This window comes from Chelonoidis abingdonii, chromosome 4 (assembly GCF_003597395.2).
Source record: "Chelonoidis abingdonii isolate Lonesome George chromosome 4, CheloAbing_2.0, whole genome shotgun sequence".
Lineage (NCBI taxonomy): Eukaryota > Metazoa > Chordata > Testudines > Testudinidae > Chelonoidis > Chelonoidis abingdonii.
In genome coordinates, this window is record NC_133772.1 from 82,056,769 (window position 1) to 82,076,957 (window position 20,189).

At 42.7% G+C, this 20,189-nt stretch overlaps 1 protein-coding gene across 3 annotated transcripts in view; it reads left to right on the top strand.

Moving 5' to 3' along the window:
- Nucleotides 1-6,762: 6,762 nt before the first annotated feature.
- The window catches only part of PALS1 (protein associated with LIN7 1, MAGUK p55 family member), a 140,706-nt gene continuing 127,279 nt past the window's right edge, over nt 6,763-20,189 (top strand). For 2 of the 3 annotated variants that reach the window (XM_075065348.1, XM_075065347.1), the window contains exon 1: nt 6,763-6,900. The gene's annotated coding sequence lies outside the window, so the exon portion shown is untranslated. Of the gene's footprint in view, nt 6,901-8,839; nt 8,865-20,189 lie in introns of those variants that run through there. The other variant, XM_075065349.1, reaches the window with a different exon arrangement.

A 20,189-nucleotide genomic window follows, 5' to 3' on the forward strand; every position in this document is an offset into this window, starting at 1 on the left:
CTACCCTAGTCCCTAGTGAGTTTTATGCTGACCATGCTTGGCGGATCCCCTGAAACCTTCTCGTGGCCCCAGGCTCCTGGTTGAGAACCACTGGTGTAGAGATACATGGATGTGTTCCTACATACTTCTAAAATGGGATCTGATTTTAATAAAGTGGGAAGAGAGGATGTGGTAAGGTACCTGGCTCCACTACTGTCTGGGACAAAGGCCTTGGACATTTTCCCCTTATGGAAAGTGAAGACTGTAAAGATTATGATGATTGCAGACAAGTTTTGCTGCAAATTTAAGGGGACTGTTGGGCCCTTACCAAAATTCAGTGGGGTTTTTTGGTTGACTAGCTCCCAGTACCAAAAGGGGAAGGGTCAATGGGAAATCAGGACCCTAAGACTGACAGTCCCAATGGCAATGGGGAGAGGCCAATGTTTCAGGTCAGCCTGATTGACAGGGCGGGCAGGCTAATGAGGGAGTCAGGAGGCCAGGGGGTTTCCGTCCTCCGTGTCAGCTGGAATTGCATGGGTCAGACAGAGTGGGGCCAAGCTAAGGAGAGAGCAGGAGCCTGAGCTGAGCTGGGGAGCAGAGCTTTGCTGGCCAGAGAGAACCTGAGAAGCAGCTTGGGGAGTAGATCCATGCTGGGAGCAGAGCTTTAGCAACAAAAGCCACACAAGCAGCCCAGAGAGTAGACCTGTACTGGGAGGAGAACTGCAGCAACCACAGCCAGAGAGGGGGCAGTAAAAACAGCACAGGGGGCTGTAGGCAGAGCAGCAGTGCTGACGCAGAGTGGAGCTGGAGCAGTATGGAGCTGGGTGTGGTGAGCAGCTGAGCGGGGACCCTGGGCAGCAGGTCTAGTGCAGGAAGACACTCCCACTCAAGAGGCCTTGCAGGCTACTCTTGGAGTAGGATCGTAACCCCAACAGGGGAGCTGATACTGGTAAGAAGGATCCTGCCACCTAGAGCCTGAAGTTGTGTGGCCACCACCAGAGCAAGTGTCTGAGAGGAGGAGGCCTGGGACATGAGAGGAACAGTCTGTGAACTTCCCCGTACATTCCAGAGATGGCTGTTTGTGATGTTCCCGTGCCACAGAGCAGGGTTATGTGTTTTCTTTAAATCTTTCTCTTTTTTTTCCTTCTTTTTTAAAAACTGATTGCTGTTTAATAAATTGTATTTGCTCTGAACTGTATGTAATGATCAGTAGGTCAGGGCAGTGTCCACTGTGGAGAGAGCACCCCTGAGTGGGGACATCCTAGCCCTTGCCTAAAGTGACCCCAAGATTGGGGGTCGAGACCCCCAGGAATAGTGGACCCAGCCTTGTCGGGGTAACAAGGACTCTGCCACACAGAGGAGTGGAAGGGAAGCCCTCGAGGTCAGGCAGGCCTATGGGTGAAGGAAGTGGGAGCAAGAACTCAGTTCATTTTGCTATCCCATTTCACCAGGGTAGTGTATAAGCCAGAAAAGTGCTTCAAACAGTGAGCCTATTCTCTCACTTACACAAACATTTAAGCTAATCCCTGAAGTGTATAAGAGAAGATTTCAGGGAGTTCAGAAAAAAAGGAGTCATGGCCTATGCTGAGGTTTCAACTCAGGATTATGTAAGGAACCTGGGAACTGGTTGGGGAATTACCATGGTCAAAGAGGCCTATGAGTTAATGGATATAGAACAATTCTACAAACTCTGCCACCCTGACCTCAAACCATGAGTGATAGAAATGTAAACATAGCTGGTAAATGGCCCTCAGGAGCCCTCGGATGAGAGGGGGGAAGAGGTGAGCCATATGTAGCCAGTGAGGTCACTTTGCCTGATGCCCACTGAGTCCTAATGCAGTGCTGGAAAGGCCAGTTGCACTCCAAACTCATAAAGTTAACTCTGTGACTCAACAGTCAGGAGGGAGAGAGTCACACTGGCAGTTTGCCAATGGCACATAATGTTCATGCTGTACCATTCACAGCCCATACCATAGTGTACATGTCATGCTGCACCCTTCTGGGTAAAGATATATCACATTGCCAGTGGGAGCAGAAGATTGGTGGTTAATGGGGAGACATTTATTGGCTGGAGAGCTATGGGGACTGCTAAGACCATAGTTAAGCCACATGTCATGAAAGCTCAACAAATGTTCCCAGGGTGTGAAATTACAATTAAGGTTCCTGATGTAAAAGCCTTTGATCTATATACAGCTCGGATTTCTATACAGACCCTGGAAGGGTTGGATGCTCGTTGTAGGTGTGTTGTCAGATTATAGTTCATATTCTTTGCTTATGGAAAAATTTAGGCTTTGAATATAGAAGGGCTGGATCAGCCATCATCAGGTGGTTTCAGACTGGCAAGGCATGGTGTCAATCAAAATGCAAATAGACTAGCTGGGGTTGGGGGCACGTTCCCTGGTCAGACTCCAAGAGGAATCGGGTTACATCCACAGTATATGCAGATAAATACCTGAGGCAAGAGAGGGGTCAGATAGCTTACGTTTCTGGAGAAAGAACAGGTGACAAGTGACAATAATAAAGCAACGAGGGCCACAACCATAAGGATAAGAAGATTGTATTTAATGTGGAGAAGGGAGAGCCAATGAAGGGATGCAAAACAGAGGGGGAATCTGGTCAGAATCACAGTCTGGGAAGATTATTTTAACAGTAGCAATTTGAATTGACCTGCACAGTCTGAGGCTTCAGTAAACAAGGCCAGCAAAGGGCTGCAATAATCAAAATAAGGGCTTGAAAAAGTGCTACAAAGAGGGTTAATATGTTTACCAGTTTGAAGGGAACAAAAGAAAATATAACTGGAAATGTTTAACAATTTATTATGGAGAATGTATTCTAATCACTAGACACTATGTATTGTGGTACCAGGAAGAAAAAATATATATCTTTGATTAATTTCTCTAATTTCAAATAGGAAGATATTTTAAAACTAATAGCTACAATGTAGTGTTTGTAAGACAATGAAGGATTTTACATCCTTGTATTTGTCCCTTATAGATCAGAAGGGAAATGTCCTATGTCTACATATCGTAACAGGAGTTGATGGGATCATGCTAAATCATATATGTATCATAATATATGTCTATGAAATGTTAGGCAGTCAATTCTTTTCCAACAGATTTCAAGGGCCTTGTTGACACAACAGAATTATACCAATGCTAATTAAACTTGTATAATTCCATTGGCACACACTCCAGCAGTGCACTGCCATCACCAGCCATCGTGTTTCAGGTGCAACTCTGTCCTGTGTCCACAGGCAACACTTGATTCAAATATTGTAGCTGCATTGCCTCCTGGATTTCTATGGACCTGTTTACAATAGATAAGGTAACATTTTTTCTTCATATATAGACTGATATACATCTTGAATTCTTACACAAAAGAACTTTGATCAATCATTAATGGAGTTAAATGTTCCAGACTACTGTTTTTGTGGGAACTAAAGCACAACTGAGTCCCAGTCATTCCTGCCTCACTTATTTTAATGCTGGTGTGGTCAAGTTTCCTATCATGCTAATACAGTAAATGCAAATATTCTTCTCACTGCTACCTAAATATATCCTGCAGAAGTAGCTCATTGCAGAAGTAGCCTTTCTGGTCATCTTTTTGCACTACACTATCTAGGGGCTGACTTGCCTATGACCTATACAAATAATGTTGCTAACACTATGCTCTGCTGTGAGACATAGATATCGGGGACACCTTCTGCTGATAAAACTTTTTCATCTTTTGGATAATTTAACTAAAAAGTATGTCTCAGCCAAGCATCTTATGAATGTGCTGCTAGCTGGCTAAAGGCCAACATTAATGCTTTCTTAGTGTTATGGAGTATGCTGAGATCCACAAGGAGATGGATGGTTACCAAAGAAACAAACAGATCTTCAACCAGATATTCTGGAGCCTTAGAGATCTCAGCATCAACCTGGTCTGCCAACTCTTACTGGCAGAGGATCAAACCCCTCAAATATAATTATAAGAAAGCAACAGACAGAAACAAATTTGAAGGCTGGTATCTACATTTGTCTTCTCAATGAAAAGTTGTACAGATACTGAAGAAGTCTCCCTCCACTCAGTTGAACCTGCTCTTGGACAGCAAGCAAACGCAGGCACCAAGATTCCCCACAAAGGAGAGGAAGGTCTCTGCCATCTAGGAGAACTACACACACAGAAGCCTGAACTGAGAGCTTATGGGCTCACAGGACTTCTCTGTGTAAATCTTGGATACAGAGCTGGTGATCAAGCTGGATGAGGACAACTCAAAGGATGGAATTTCTGCATCCAGTAAGCAGCATTTTATTGCTAAAAGCATCCAGTTAGGCACTGTGCCACTTTCATGCAAGCATCAGGGTTTGAGGAAGTAATTTGTGGATTCTTACAATCGCTTTCATTAGTGCTCATAAAATCATGGATCTAGGTCACACAAGGCCAGCAGAAGTATCCACCTCTCTTTCTACTCTGCCATAACTGATCTCCCTCACTCTGCCACTCCTCCTCTCTATGCATCTACTGAAGGCATAAGAGTTCTGTAGTCTGCCTGAATTTGGATCCCATTATTCCCCAAGTGTCTTTTCCATCTCTTTCATTTGACACATGGACCCCCATTACTAATCAGAGTGGAAATGCTTGGTTTGGCATGCAGCTGTAACACATGGCTGCACAAAAAATGGAATACAAAAGGGAGGGGTGCCTTAAAAGGCACATAAAATTTGCAATGCAAAAAGGCTAGAAACTAGAGCTTTTTAATGCTTCTGTGGAAAGGCAAGCACACCGCTTGGTATGGTCCACAGTAATGGAGGATTAGCTGGGCAGTTTACATGCCAAGAAAAGAAAAACCAAAGAGGATCTGTTTGAATTTGAAAGAGCAATGGAGTATATAGGTTTCAGAAAAAAAAAAAAAAGATACAAAGGAAACATGGGCAGACAGAGTAAGTATAGGCAAGAGGATAAAAAGTGGCTGGACACCTATATGACAAACTACATGAAGCATTTAGTGAACTTGAAGCAGATGGAAAAAGATTTAAAGAGGCAGCTGTTTGCTGACTTTTTGGTGGTCCTAGAAACACTTGCTGACATTGTGTCCTTAGCCACCCTCTAATCCCCCACCTCCTACCTAATCACTGTCCTGCCCTTCAAAATATGAAGAGTATAAAATAATGTGACCCTGGAGTCCCAAATCTTGTTTAGACACTCATCCCTTCATTGAATGTGGAGTGAAATTGTCCAATAGTTAGTGGAGGAGAAAAGAGGAGTGTTTCATTAGCAAAGAGTGAAGCTGAATGCATGTTAAACTGAACATATGGATTTAACCCTGTGGACTGCTTTGTCTGTGTGGTTCAGTTGCTACCTGGTCCTGGTACTGTGTCTACAAACAGATCCTCCAGAGAACATGGGCCCTTTGACTCCAGTTCCATTGATCATGATACATCTTTCCAATTTTGCAAATATTTTAATATAAACATTAAAAAAAATAATTGATGCCTAGACACTCACCCTGTGTCCTTTTAGCCAGAGATTGCTGCACATAGCCAAGTTGGAGTCTTGTCTTCACTGGTTATGCAGTCTTTGAGATAATCTGTTCTCAACAGGTGACTATACCAAGAATGATCTATCTCTGTCTCCCTGTCACTTATCACTGACTGTAGCAAACTATCTTTTAGTGGAGTCTTCTTCCTCCCTATGAGGTTGGCAGCTAGATGGTTCTGTTTCTGTTCTGTGATGACCTGGGTGTTATGTCTACTGGCTCATAAGTCTCCTGTTTCTATGAATCACTTGTTCTTCTTGCATAATGAATTGTATTATCTGGGTGCCACTGCATCCCTCACAACTCTGTTAGTCCCTTCCTTCTGGGGTCTAATAGCTGGATCTTCAAAGTAGTGCCTATCTGCAAAGCTGGTAGGTCCTTGGCTGCCCTATAAGCTAATGCCTGCTTTCTCTGATCTCCTCTTGGTAGTATCCCCACCCTTCTGGCTGCCAAAGGTCTCTCCTAACTGGTATTAGTGCTTTGATCTTTTGTCCTGTCAGTGCTTGGGCTGGACTGTTTTACAACCACGATGGGGTACGCATCTGTGTCAAAAACGTTAACAAGAGTCCTGAGCCTGAAAATAGCCTTGTGCAACAGTCTCTCAGAATCATCTGTGAAAACTGTGGTTCCTCTGGCCCTCTGACTCCAGTTCCACTGATCAGGCTACAGGCAGGACCAGGACTGAGAGCAGCAGAGGCGTAAGGGAAGTAGATGCAACGGGAGTGAGGGGCAGCACAGAGGAGGGTCTAACCGGCGGGCGCCCAGTCCAGCCTGAAGAAACTGGTGGTTGAAGAGAAGGGCTCAGACGCTACTAGAGCAGGGCGGGAGCGGCGCTTAGCCCAGACAAGGACGTTTTGAGGGAGCTGCCATTCCGGTGAGTGGGAGCCTTGGCTGGTCATGAGAGATGACCGGGGTAGGGAACAGACGGTCCAGAGGGGCCATAACTCTGGGCGAAGGACAGCAAGGGAACCCCTCATTCCCCGTGTCCCTTCGTCATCCCCCACTCACGTGCCACAGCCCCCACTTCTCCCCCGCTCCCCCCGCGCAGCGAACAGGCATCCCTCAGCCGCTCCGCCGGCGGGTAGCCCGCCACGGCACAGGCAACAAGCGGCGCGCTCTCACCCAAACTACCACCCCCCAGCCAATGAGGACGTTGCGGCGGTAGAAGGCGGGTGGAGCGCGTGCTGCGTGCGGCCGTTGGGGCGGGGCCACCACTGGGAGGCGGGGCGGATGGGGCGGTGTTTGTCTCCTGGTCTGTGGCCGTGGCGGCTGCGCATTTCCGTGGGGTGAGCGACCCGGGGCTGTCTCTGGTGTCTCCGGGCCGTGCGTGAGGGGCTTAGAACTGCTGGGCGCGTCGGTGCCGAGGAGGAGGGAGCGGCGGGAGCAACGGCAGGAGTAGGAAGGTGAGACCTTCCCCCCCTCCCCGTGATCTACTCCCCGGGTGAGGAAGGCCGGGGCGGGGTGCAGCGAGTTCCTTGGGGCGCTCTGGCCGCAGCTCCTCGTGCGCCTCTGGCTTGCCGGAGGAGGGAGAGAGGGAGGCAGGCGCGGTGCGGGCTTTGCTTTCCCACCTCCCTCTTCCGCGTGAACTTTGGCAGGGTCCCCGCGGCGTGACCCGCTCGCCACCAGTGTCCGTGCTGTCGGGAGTGTGTGGGTGTGTTTATGGGGTGGCGGCCTTGCAGTTTGTGTATCCGTCCCCCTCCTGTCCGAACTAGGGATCCCCGATCCTGTAGTTTTGCCCACATGATCCTACACGGGGCATACTCGCTTGGGCGAATGTTGCAAGTTTGGGCCTTAAAGTTGTATTAATAAGGACTCCTGTTGAGTGTTGTCTTTTACTTTTTGAATATATTTATTTTAATAATGGACTGCACTTAATCCTGCTCTTCTTAACCATCTGTCGGCAAGCCAGTGTTTGGAAATGATGTTCCTGTAAAGAGATTGCCCTGTAGTGATTTGTGGGGCTTTGCAGGATTAAGTTAAAGTGGCTTGGAAACCAACACACTCAGCGTTCCACAATAGGTTAACAGGTATTGGTCAGACTATTGATTAAATATTCAATAAAATACATAGATGAATGTTACGGTAATGTTTAGGAATTCTAATCGAGGAATTGGGTAGGCAGTGTATACACAAGCAACAGGGAAGACAATCCCTGTCCCAGAGAGCTTACTTTAGAAAGAGTGATAAGATATCTTGGTGATTTTATTAGAAAGCTGACCCTAAGTAAAAGATCTATCCAAAACTATCTCTTACAAAGTGTCCTCACTGTCTTGGATATACAGATTTTTTTTGTTTTTGTTTTCTTTTTACAAAAATACTAAAATTATTGTAGCTGAAAGAGATTGGCATGAGGGATGCATGATTCAGTTTTATTTGGGGTATTTTGTATTTTTTGTCTAGTTAGTTTCCCTGTTTGAGTGGGTTTTCACTCAAACAAAATAGGAGAGTCTGGTTGTAAAAACAAAAAATGACAGGGATGTGAGAGGAATTGTAAAATCCAATTTAATTTTAAAACAGGACATTAGAATGTCTGTTTCAGAGTGTGAGTTAAAGTAGTTTTGAATTCTGTGATAAAGCAAATGTTGGATTTCATATCTAATGGTGCCCTTGAAATGCGGGACTTCGATAATGTTCTGTTTAAAAATACTGTCCAAGTGATGAGCAGTTTGTCTCTAAATATATTTTCTGATTGCTGAATCAGGTCCCACTGACAGTGTTTTGTGCGTGTTTATATGAATGTTTCAAGTTGTTGCAGAGGCATAGAAAAACCCTGAAGTTCTTCTAAATGCACAAGAAATAAAATAATCTGTAGCTTAAAAATCGAGTTTGTTGTAGGGCCACTGAAGATATTTAATCAAAATCTTGAGGATATTGCTGTTAAAACCAACATGTTTTGAGTGCATTTATCTTTTAATTTGAACTCTGAAATAAAAGCATGCTTCCCTGTCTATTGCCTTGTTATGTAACTTTGTCCTAGGTAATCTTTTGTTTAGAGCCTTGTAAAGAAAGCACTTCTGGAATGATAAGAGTCTGAGTTGTAGTCAAAGATTTTCATGAATGCATTGCAACGGCCTGGTGTTAGTGGTCTCGATTACGTATGTCTATACTACAATGGCGCAGCTATGCTGCTGCAGCTCTGCTACTGTTGACCATGTCGATTGTAGCTAGCTTGATGGAAGAATTCTTCTGTGGACCTACCAGTGTCTGTACTGGTGATTAGGTCTACCTTACTACATCTCACAGGGCTTGAAATTTTTCAGTGCTGAGCAATATGGCTAGGTCAGTCTAATTTTTGATCTTTGTTTCACATTGTAGCTTCTTTGGTGTGAATTTGGCCTGAACTCTGATGATCAGATGTATCTCACAGGTAGCTGAGCCAATTGGAATTTTTTTTTTCAATATAGTAAAATAATATCTTCCTGGAACACCATTCTTATTGGCCTGCTTCTTGAGAACCATTACATATTGACTTGGACATGGCAGTCTTTTTACGTTTAGAAATGAAAATGCTTTCAGTGTGATAACTGCAATCTTACATAGTTAATTTTATGTACCGTTCTAGGATTTGATAGATGAATTTCCAGTGATGATGCTGTTACATCTTGTTTACTCCTGTGTTGGCGATATCAACCAAGGTTTTCAAAAGTGACAAGTAATTTTTCAGTGCCTCCGTTGTAGTGTATGCAACTTCAGACACCTTATGGGGGTCTGATTTTTCAGAGGGTGGGTCTGCCGCACTTCCTAAAAATCAGACCTCTTTAAGGTGTATCATGCTGTGCACCTGAAATCGAGGTGGATAAATATCAATGATTTTAAAAAATATTTTTTAATTTAATTTGGATTTTTTGATTGTTGTTTAAATTATAATTTTTCTTTTTTTAAAATCTGAATTTAATGCAAAATATGTAAAGGCCTAAATTTATTATCTCTTAAAACATTTAAATAAAAATGTGTTAAGTCCATGAGCCTTTATCAGAAGATTTGAGTTAAAGACTGCTTTTCTGTATAAAGAAAGATGTTTTCCTCCTTATTTTAACTTCTGAGGTCAAGCTTCATAAATATGGCACAGTAGCTCAGCCAAAATAACTTAGACTGTCTGATTGTCAAGAAACTTAGGCAATAGGAACTTAAGCTCTAATAACTTTCATTTAGGCGTATTTAAAAAATTTTCCAGGCCTACTTGAAATAATCAGTTTAATTCATTAACTACAGTTAATCCCACTGTTTAAAAAATATTTTCGCTGTAAACATGAAACATCTTTGGATAAGAGAAATTTATGTATTCAAAATATTTAGGGTTTTGTTCAATAAAATCAATTTTATTTTGTGTTGTGTGATGTAGCTATGTTGGCACGACTTCTATGTGTAAACCAGGCCTAAATTCTGAAACAGAGTTGTAAACAAAAACAGAATCCTAATATCCAGTCTCCTCTTTAACCAATAGACATGTTTATTCCTGTATGGACATCGCTGCTACAGCTCACATTACTACTGTGATTCTCAAAATATGAAATGTTTTTCTTTCTGAAAATCTACTCTTTAGTATGCATAGTTTTTGATCATTGTAAATTTGTCAAGTATACAAATGACTGTTAAGGGTCCGTAGATATATCTCTAATGTTTTTTGCCATTAATTTCTTCAGGATCTTTCTTCTCTAGTAGGTATGCTTAGATACCATGGTAATATGTGCCTTTTAATATCCATTTTTTCTAGATTTTGATATATTCAGTATGTGGGTATTAATAACTCTGTGTTGACTCCTTAGAGCCAATTCAACTTCAGTTGAAGTCAGCAGAAAAACTCCCCGTTAACTGCATTAGGATTTGGATCAGGCTCTTTAATCTTCATGTTGTCTATCTAAAGAAGACTTGTATTTGTATTCTGGCAGCACCCGCAAAGTGATGGGCGTTATCCACACGTAGGAAAATAGTCTTGCTTTGGATAGCTTGCCAGTCTAATAGAGAAAATTCCAGTTACAATTTCTTATCATCTTGTTACAGACTAGACCAAATAAACTTCCAAATATCCAAACTTTCCTATTTAGAACCATTAGATGGTCACCTGGAGCTTCAGGTTTGATTTCCACTGAAGTACAGGAAGTGAAGCTTGATATTAAACTCTTCCTCTGTACATTTACTGTAATACAAATTACAAGTGTCTTTAAAAATGTCCAGTTTTGGTTGTTCTTGAAATGGTGAGACTGTAATTCTGCAATGGAAATTGAATATAAAAATGATCCATAATACAAGAGGCTTCAGTAAATACTCTTTTGAATGTTCTTATTTATTTATACTCAGTATTTATTTATTGTTCATTCATGTTTCACTTAGGAATACTTCTTTTAAGCTGTAACTAAAAGTACAGTCTTAGAAAGAGAGCATAGGAGAATACACCAACCAACATTCAGCCATGACTCTGGCCATGCTTATTTGATTGATTGATTTAGGGACCACCTGTCTTTCATAAATTTCATTATATGTAGTTCTGTATGTGGTTTTGTTTTGGCCTGTGTGTGTAAGTAAGGCATGTTAGATGTAAAATGTCTTTCTGCAGTGTTCAGGAAAAATTATATGAATGAGTGATCTATACTAGTGACTTATAAATTTGATAATCTTCATGTAGAAATAATTGAAATCTTCAGGAAAGGGAGGATTGTGGGAGGTGGAAGGAAAGCAAAGATGGTTTGATGACTTCACTTGTTATTTACTTGTTTTTTACAAACTGCAGTGGTGGGATATAGAATCTAGCAGCCTTAACTAAAATTAATAGTGTTTTGTGGGGAATAGATAAGCAAACATCTAAAAACGTTAAGAAATCTATTGAACGAGCCTGATAAAGTGCTAAAAGTTTTATAATGTGAGCAACTTTAGAACTACTGGTGCGGGGTGTGAAATTGGATATTATTAGGATAACAGGAACATGGTGGATAGCAGTGATGACTGGAATACAGATATTGAAGGGTATGAGCTTTCCAGGAGAGAGAGAAAAATGGTGGGGTAACATTTGTACATCGATAATGTGGTAAACTGTAAAGACATAAGTGATTGACTAAAATATTCTCAGTAAAAATCACTTTGGGTAAGAATTATAAAAGATGTTCTGTTGGGCAGTGTTAAGTGTTTGCTATAGGCCTCCAGATTTGGTTCTGGATATGGATAGAGATCTCTCTAATATTATTAGAAAGATAAAGAATACTGAAAATAGTCATTATGGAAGACATTAATTTACCAGATATAACTGGAGAATAAATTCTACAGATAAATGTAAGGCTGAGTTATTCCTGAATGTAACAACAATAGATTTCTTCACCTATTAGTCACTAAGTCACCAAGAAGTGATGCTATTTTAGACTTGCTTTTGGTAAGTAGTGAAGACATTATAGAAGACCTAGTTGTAGATAATACTCTTGGATTGAGCAATCGTAAATTTATACAGTTTAAATTGAATGGAATAATAATCAAAACATTTCAATAAATTGAGATTTTTAATTTCAAAAGTGTAGACTTTGAAAAATTAAAGGAACTAGGTAATGAAGTCGACTGCAGTGGAACTCAGGGAAAGGCAGAGGAGGCTTGAAATTTCTTTAAATCCAAGTTATGAAAGCTATCTGGAATTTTTACCCTAAGCCAAGGGGGGAAATCTTTTAGGAGAGGGCTCCAGATCAAATTGGATGAATAATCACCTCAAAAAAGATATTGGGAATAAGCAGAGAGCATACAAGGAATGGAAAGAAGGGATTGATCAGTAGAGAAAGCTACATCTTGGATGTCATAAAGGGAGAATTGTCAAAAGTCAAACTGTTAGAGCTTGCAAAGGAAATTTTAAAACATAAGGTTCTTAAGCCCAGTGTTCCCTCTTATTTTTACCACACGTGCAGAATGTATTTTGTTATGTGCACCAATATGGAGGTGCTGTATCACACAGCAAAATTCATGTGGTGGAGCCAAGGGGTTCAGAGTGAGGGAGGGGTCTGAGGACTGGGGCAGAGCACTGGGGTGATGGCTCCAGCTGGTGTGAAGTCAGGGATGAGGGGCTGGGGCAGAGGGTTGGGGTGTGGGCTCTAGAGTGGGGTCTGTGGCTGGGGGTGAAGGCTCTGGGGTGGGGCTGGGCATGAGGGGCTCAGGACTGGGGCAGATGGTTGGGATGCAGAGGCTGAAGGCTCTGGGTAGGGCCGAGGATGAGGAGTTTGGGGTGTAGGAGGGTGCTCTGGGACTACAGCAGGGAGAGAGGGCTCTCCCCTGTTCTCACCCCCCACAGCAGCACTTGGGTTGGGGGAGAGAGGCACCTATCCTGTGGCCCCAGCCCTGGGGCAGCCGCAGCGGAGAGGGCCCCTCTTTCAGCCGCCTCCCGCAGCCAAGTTGGGACTGGGGAGGGAGGGCACCCCTCCACCGGCTGCGGTATATCCCCACAAGGTGGGTTCCCTGAGCACCTGTGCGGCACTGAATAGGCTGCTGCACAGGAGCACAGCTTACTGGGAACTTAACTTAAACCTTATAAATAAAGAGAACAAGAAAAATAAGTATCAGAGGGGTAGCCATGTTAGTCTGGATCTGTAAAAAGCAACAAAGTGTCCTGTGTCACTTTAAAGACTAATGGACATATTGGAGCATAAGCTTGTGTCTGACAAAGTGGACGTTCACCCGCGAAAGTTTATGCTCCAATACATCTGTTATAGTCTTTAAGGTGCTACGGGACTCTTTGTTGCGTTTACCATAGTATCCTTATTTTTCTTGTAAAGAGGGCAGGGTAGAGATTTAAGATAATCTAAGTATGACCCCAAAACTAAATGAATTCTTTGCCTCAGTTTTCAGTAAGGATGCTAATGGAACACAGGGGCAAAGGTAGGATGGGAAATGGGAATGATTGTACAGAAATGGTAATTACCACATCCATTGTGGAAGCAAAACTTAAAGAACTGAAGTCTGAGGGCCTGGATAATCTTCATCCAGGATACTGATTGAACTAATCCATGAACTTGCAAGTCTGATAGATTTATTAAAAATCCTTGCTATCGGAGAAAGTGCGGTACCATATAGTTGGGGAACAATAAACATAGTACCTGTATTTAAGAAAGAGTAGGACGTGATCTGGGCAACTACAGACCCACTGATCTGACCTCAGTAGTATGGAAGTCTTTATAACACATTTGGAAGGAAAGAATTACTGAAGCCAGAGAAGTAAATGCAAAATGGATAAAGTGCAGTGTGGGTTTATTAAAGGTAGATCATGCCAGACTAATAAATGTCAGTCTTTGATAAGATAACTGATTTTTTTTTTTTAAGACAAAGGCAATGCATTAGATCTAATCTCTTTGGACTTCAGTAAAGCATAGGCTGCAGGACCACATGGGAAATTATTAGTCAAACTAGAGAAGTGGATGATTAGTACAGGAGTTGAAAGATGGGTAAGAAACTGTCTAACAGGGGAGACAACAGTGTGTTGAGCTGAAAGGAGAACTGTTGGGCTAGAAAGAGGTTATTATTGGAGTTCTTCAAGGATCAGTCTTGGAACTGGTTTTAATATTTTCATTAATGATTTTGGCACAAAAAGTAGGTGTGCCAATAAATTTGCTGATGACATAAAGTTGGGAGGCATTATCAATACAGAGGAGGATCAAAATATTTTACAGGAAGAATTGGATGACCTTGAGGCTGGAGTAATAGAAATGGGATGACTTTTTAATACACAGTGCAAGGTTATTCATTCAGGGACTAATAACAAGAGTTTCTGCTATAAACTGGGAGTTCATCAGTTGGAAACAACAGGATGAGGAGGAAGACCTGGGTGTATTAGTCATCTCGTGATCAGTTATGAACCACCAGTGTGGTGTAGCCATGAAAAAGACAAATCTGCTCCTAGGAAGTATTTCTAGAGGTGAGAGGAAAGTATTGATGCTTTTGTACAAGGCACTGGTAAAAACGCATCTGATATTCTGGTAGAGTTCTGTTCACCTGTGTTCCTGAAAGAATAATTCAAACTGGAACAGGCGCAGATAAGGGCTGCTGGAATGATCAGGAACTACTAGATAGCCTCTCTAAAAAGAGAAGATTTTATGTATTGTTGAAGGAAAATGACAGTTCCCCAGGATATTGAACCATGGAAGTATTACTCAGCTGTCTACACTGCTGTTGACCAGGGAACATACTTCAGAGATTCATGGTTTTAATTTACTAAAAGTAACCCCCACCAAGTAGGATGCTTTTTGACACATTCCAAGTTTTAGACTTGGTTTTTACAGTCCATGGAGAGTACACTTGTTCTACTTCAGAAACTACTGATGTACCTGGGACAATACACCTCTACCCCGATATAACGTGAATTCGGATAGAATGCGGTAAAGCAGCGCTCCAGGGGGTGGGGATGTACACTCCGGCGGATCAAAGCAAGTTCGATATAATGCGGTTTCACCTATAATGCAGTAAGATTTTTTGGCTCCCAAGGATAGCATAATATTGGAGTAGAGGTGTACTTTTAGAAAATGAAATGTTGTGATCTGCAAAAATCTCGTTAACTGACTTCACATTTTCGTGACTTTAAAACTTCTTGAGTAAGTGGGATTCTGGTAGACTTTTGGTTCTGAAACATGTAATATGTTTAAACTGAAAGGTGGGGGGGGGAGCCTGTAATCAGTTTATAGTACTCATGGATTATAGAATTCAGCAAGAATGAAAGTGGATGCTGTGAGTAAACGGGTATATGAAAAGGCAATTATGAGAATTTATCACATCATGTCTGTTGTACTTGTACTTTACTATTAATAATTTTCTAACAAAAAAGATCAAGAGTAAGATTTTAGAAAGTGCCAAGGGCCTGATTTATGTCTAAATCTTAGGGTGACTAGCAGCGTACCTATACCAAATCCTATTTTCAAAAATGCCTTAGATACTTGGCAGCCTAAGTCATTTTTGAAAATGGGTCTTGGACATAGTCAATTCATCACCACCACCACTCTTTCAAATTTTATCCCAAGTAAACCTGTAAACAATCAAAAATACATGTTTACCCTAATACAATAGGTGGGAAAACTCAAAAGGAGCTTTTACATTCTAACAAGCAATACTAGTTTTGTCAACTTCCAGGAAAGATTTTTCTTAGTCTTTTCACAATTTTTAAATTTTACTTCAGTATACAAAAGTTGTTTGTTTTTTTTAAAAGGTGTGTGTGTCTAATACACCAGACAACCCTGTGAAATTTAAAAAAATTAAATGGTCAGCAAAACACATCTGACTCCTCATATTTGAACAAACCATATCCTCTACCATAGCCCATGCAAATAAATGTGTTTTGAAGAATGACAAAACTGGACTGTTATGATATGAGTGCTTTTGTTCTGGAGTTTCAGGGCCCATCACAGAGAGTGCTCTATCACTAGCCCCATGTCTTTTAAAACAAGGGAAATTTAAAAGTTCAGGTTGCTCTATTGACTGACCCAGGACCAAGCATAAGGAGAGAGTGTTTCTCAAGTAGGGAGGTGCCAAGCCATTTAAGGTATGGCTATGCTGCAGGTGGGAATGTGGTTTCCAGTGCAGGTGGGATGGGGACACACTCACTCTCGCTTGAGTTATCATGCTAAAAATAGTAATGTGACTGTGGTGGTATGGATGGTGGCTAGCCACCTAAGTGCCTACCCGGGGGAGGGAGGAGAGGAATTACCTGTACTACTGTGGCCACTCTGCTGTTCTTAATGCACTAGCTCAGATAGAGCTAGCATGTGTCTGTCTGCAGTGGGAAGCACGCTCCCAGCTGCAGTGTAGGCATAACCTTAGGATAGCAGCAAAGAATCCTGTGGCACCTTATAGACTAACAGACATTTTGGAGCATGAGCTTTCGTGGGTGAATACCCAGTTGCATCTGATGAAGTGGGTATTCACCCGCGAAAGCTCATGCTCCAAAATGTCTGTTAGTCTATAATGTGCCACAGGATTCTTTGCTGCTTTTACAGATCTAGACTAACACGGCTACCCCTCTGATACTTAGGATAGCAGTCTCCGAACTTCTGAGGGTTGTGCCCCACTCCTTGGAGCCACAGATGGGAAATGGGATGCAGATGGGTAAAGGAGCCAAGGCTGGGGGTGGAGCTGGGGCCTCAGCTTGGGGTGGGGCTGGCGCAGAGCCACAGCTGGGCTCTGCTCCCAGCTTCATCTCTAGCCTCTGCCCTGCCTAGGAAGATAACTGAGGCTAGGGGCTGGCAGTGAAGCTGCACTAAGGCTGAGGATAGGGACAGGAGCCAGAGACTGGGTGGTGCTCCCTCCCTGCACCCCTGGGGGGCTGGCCTGACCCCTGCTGTGCCCCAGTGATGTTTCTCCATGCCCCCCTAGGGGGGAGTGCCCCACAGTTTGAGGACCTCTTGCTTAGGGTATGTCTTCGCTGCAATGTTAGCCTGACTTGACTTAGAATGGATGGAGTGTTCCCACTGCAGAACCCTACCCTTGCCAGACCTATGTGACTGTGTCCACAATGGTGCTGTACTAGTACATGTGCTGGAATGGATTTCTGGCAGTATATCCAAAGTTTTTAGTGGTGCTTTAAACTGCATCTGTCTATGAATTCATTCAGTGTACTCTGGGAGAACTTAGTTCTCCTTCTTTGGGTTCTTTTGTGAAAGTGCTCTTGTGGGTGTTTCTGATGATTACTTCTCAGCTCTACCATAAGGCTGGTGTCAGCTACTGGCCAGCTAGCAGCATGTGAGAAGGATTTCTTGGATGGCATCTCTGTTCAAATGTTGTGGAAGTGCAACAGACATGGAACAGGCAAATGCAGAGTTTTTTCTGTGTGGATAGAAGAGGGCTAGGGCAATACCCAGGCTATCTCTGCAGTGAAGACATACCCTTAAAGCTTAATAGCTTAAAACAAACCCCTTATTCATTCTGGAAAACAGCAAAGAGTGCAGAAAATTAAATGCCCACTGATTGTCATTGCTGCCACTTAATGCACAATGCAGCAGCCCTTAAGTGATGCATCTATCTTAAGTTTCCAGATTGTTTTCAGGTGTAACCCCATGTAGAATGCATTTGCAGTAATTCAGTCTGGAGCTTTCAAAAACAGTGATCATACACAGTAGGAAGGCCTCCATTTCCCTCCCTCTTCCCCCCCCCCCCCAAATAAAACAAAACAAACAAAAAAACCTGTTGCAACTTGCTGGTGAGGTATGGATGGATAGAAGTGGTGCTAAACTTTAGAAATGTCAAGGCTGAAAGTTAGGTTTACCATCTTTGATTTGCCTCATATGTGAAGTTGACTGATACTTGGCAATCAAACTCAGTGACCTGGGTTGTCAGCTGATTGCTCAGAGTAATTGGCATGTGAACAATGTTGCAATTCTTGTTTAGGAGACTCCTGTATTTTTCATGATTGAGTGTATATTTAACAGCTGAAACATTATTTTGGTATGCTCTTGGAATAAGTTAATTTTTGACCTGTACCTTAAATATTTTCCTAGCTTTTGTCATTTTATGGCAGGCCCGCACAACATGCGGCCCGCGGAGGCTCACTGTGTGGCCTGCGACTGGGAATCAAAGGGCTCTGGGCTGCCCGCAGCGGCGGGGAGCCCTGAGCCCTTTAAATCCCGGCCGGGAATCAAAAGGCTCTTAGCTGCCCGCAGCCGGGCTGGCTGGGATTCATAGGGCTCTGAGCTGCCCGCAGCGGAGGGGAGCCCAGAGCCCTTTAAATCCCAGCCGTGGCCGGGATGTAAAGGGATCAGGCTCCCCTCAGTGGAAGGAGTTCTGGGCCCTTTAAATCCCTGCCCCAGCCCTGCAAAGCTCTGGTTTCCCCCAGCTGCTGGAGCCCTGGGCCCTTTAATTTGCCCCTGACAGCTCCCAGCCACCTCTTCAGCTGGGAGCCCCTTATTGATTTTAAATCAAGTATCACCTCTTCACCCCCAACCTTCCTTTTTGGCCCACAGCTGTTTTGGTGGGGCAATGCTGGGGAAGGAGGGTTTGTTTCTGCAGGGCTGGGTGGTGCTGGGGTGAGGTGTTTCTGTTGGCCAGGAGGTCCTGAGGGGGGTGTTTCTGCGGGGCTGGGGGGGTTTCGGCCCTTAGCTGTTTTCTTTGGAGTAATGTGGCCCTCGCCGCTTTACGAGTTGTGCAGGCCTGTTTTATGGTAATGTAAAGCCAGTGCTGACACTGTCTCCCTAACTCAAAAGGTTTGTTATAAGTAACCTATTGGTTTCAATCTGGAATTTCCTGACGTTTTGTCTTAAAATAAAATACAAAACTAATTTCACTTTAATCAACTTCAGTGCCCACTTCTGGAGTAAGAACTCTTCTATATACAAATTTAGGAACAGAGTCCTGGAAAATATTATTGAGGCTATAACATTCTAAAATAAATGTTGCATGAAAGGGGGTCTCACACTTGATAGCTTCTGAAGGCTGAGCTTATTGTACACACTAGAGGCTCCCTGTATTCCTCCATTCTACCTCACAAGCTTCCTGTGTGCCACTCTTCATCTATTTCAGGGATATCCTGCAACTCCCCTGTTCTCCTCCTGCCATGAGTTCTGTGTGTGTCTCCTGTTCTTCCCCAAATGTCAGGGGCTTCATGTGCACCCCCATGCCCTCCATTCACCTTCCCCCTCAAAACCAGGGTCTCTGTCCCCAGTCTCCTCTGACCAGAGGTTCTTTGTGCTCACCCATTCCTGCCCCTCTGCAGGCTCTGTATGCGCTATCATTCTCCTTTTCTCCCATTATTTGTCTGGGAGATAAGTCATTCAGGTTGTCAACATGTTAAACTCTATTGGGAGAATGAGCAGAGGAATTGATTGTTAGTCTGGAAGGCATTAATCAGTGCCATCAACCAGTTTGATCTGTAGGCTATTGCAGAGATGCTTAAAGCTGTGAGAGGGGCTCCATGTGTCCCCTATTTTCCCCTTTCAATTTTTTTTCCCAAAAATCAATAGTGTTTTTGCCATTGATGTCTAGAATGTTTCCTGAAATTTTGAAAATAATCAGATCTGACATCTAACGATTATCACATTATATACAGACAGACTAACCCAGAAATGCAATCACATTCAGTGTAAGGCCTTTGCAAGGTCAGTCAACTAGAAAACTGTAGAGTGGGTTAAAACTTCAGAAGGACTTGTAATTACATGCCTGTCAGTCTGATATAGATTCCAGACAAGATAATAGAGTGGCTGATATGAGACTCAGTTAACACAGAATTAAAGGAGGGTAATATCACTAATGCCAATCAATGCAGGTTTAGGGAAAATAGATCCTGTCAAGCTAACTTGTGTTTTTTTTTGTTTTTTTTTTTAATGAGCTTAAAAGTTTAGTTGACAAAAGTAATAGTTTTGATATAATAGACTTAGACTTCTGGAAGGAATTTGATTTGGTACCATATGACCTCTTGATTTAAAAAAAAAAACAACTAGAAAGATATAAAACTAAAATGTACAAATTACCTGGATTAAAAGGTGGGTCAAAATGTAATTGTAAAGGGGAATAATCATTGAATGGATGTGTTTCAAGTGGGGTTCTGCAGGGATCAATGCTTGGCCTTATGCTACTTAACATTTTTATTAATGCCTTGGAAAAAAACATAAAATCATACTAATAAAATTTGCAGCTCACATACAGATTGGTGGAATGGTAAATAATAAAGAGAACTTGTCACATTGAGACCACGTCTACACTGCGGGATAATATCGAATTAGCTATAATCGGTCTAATAAAATTGATATTATTAAGT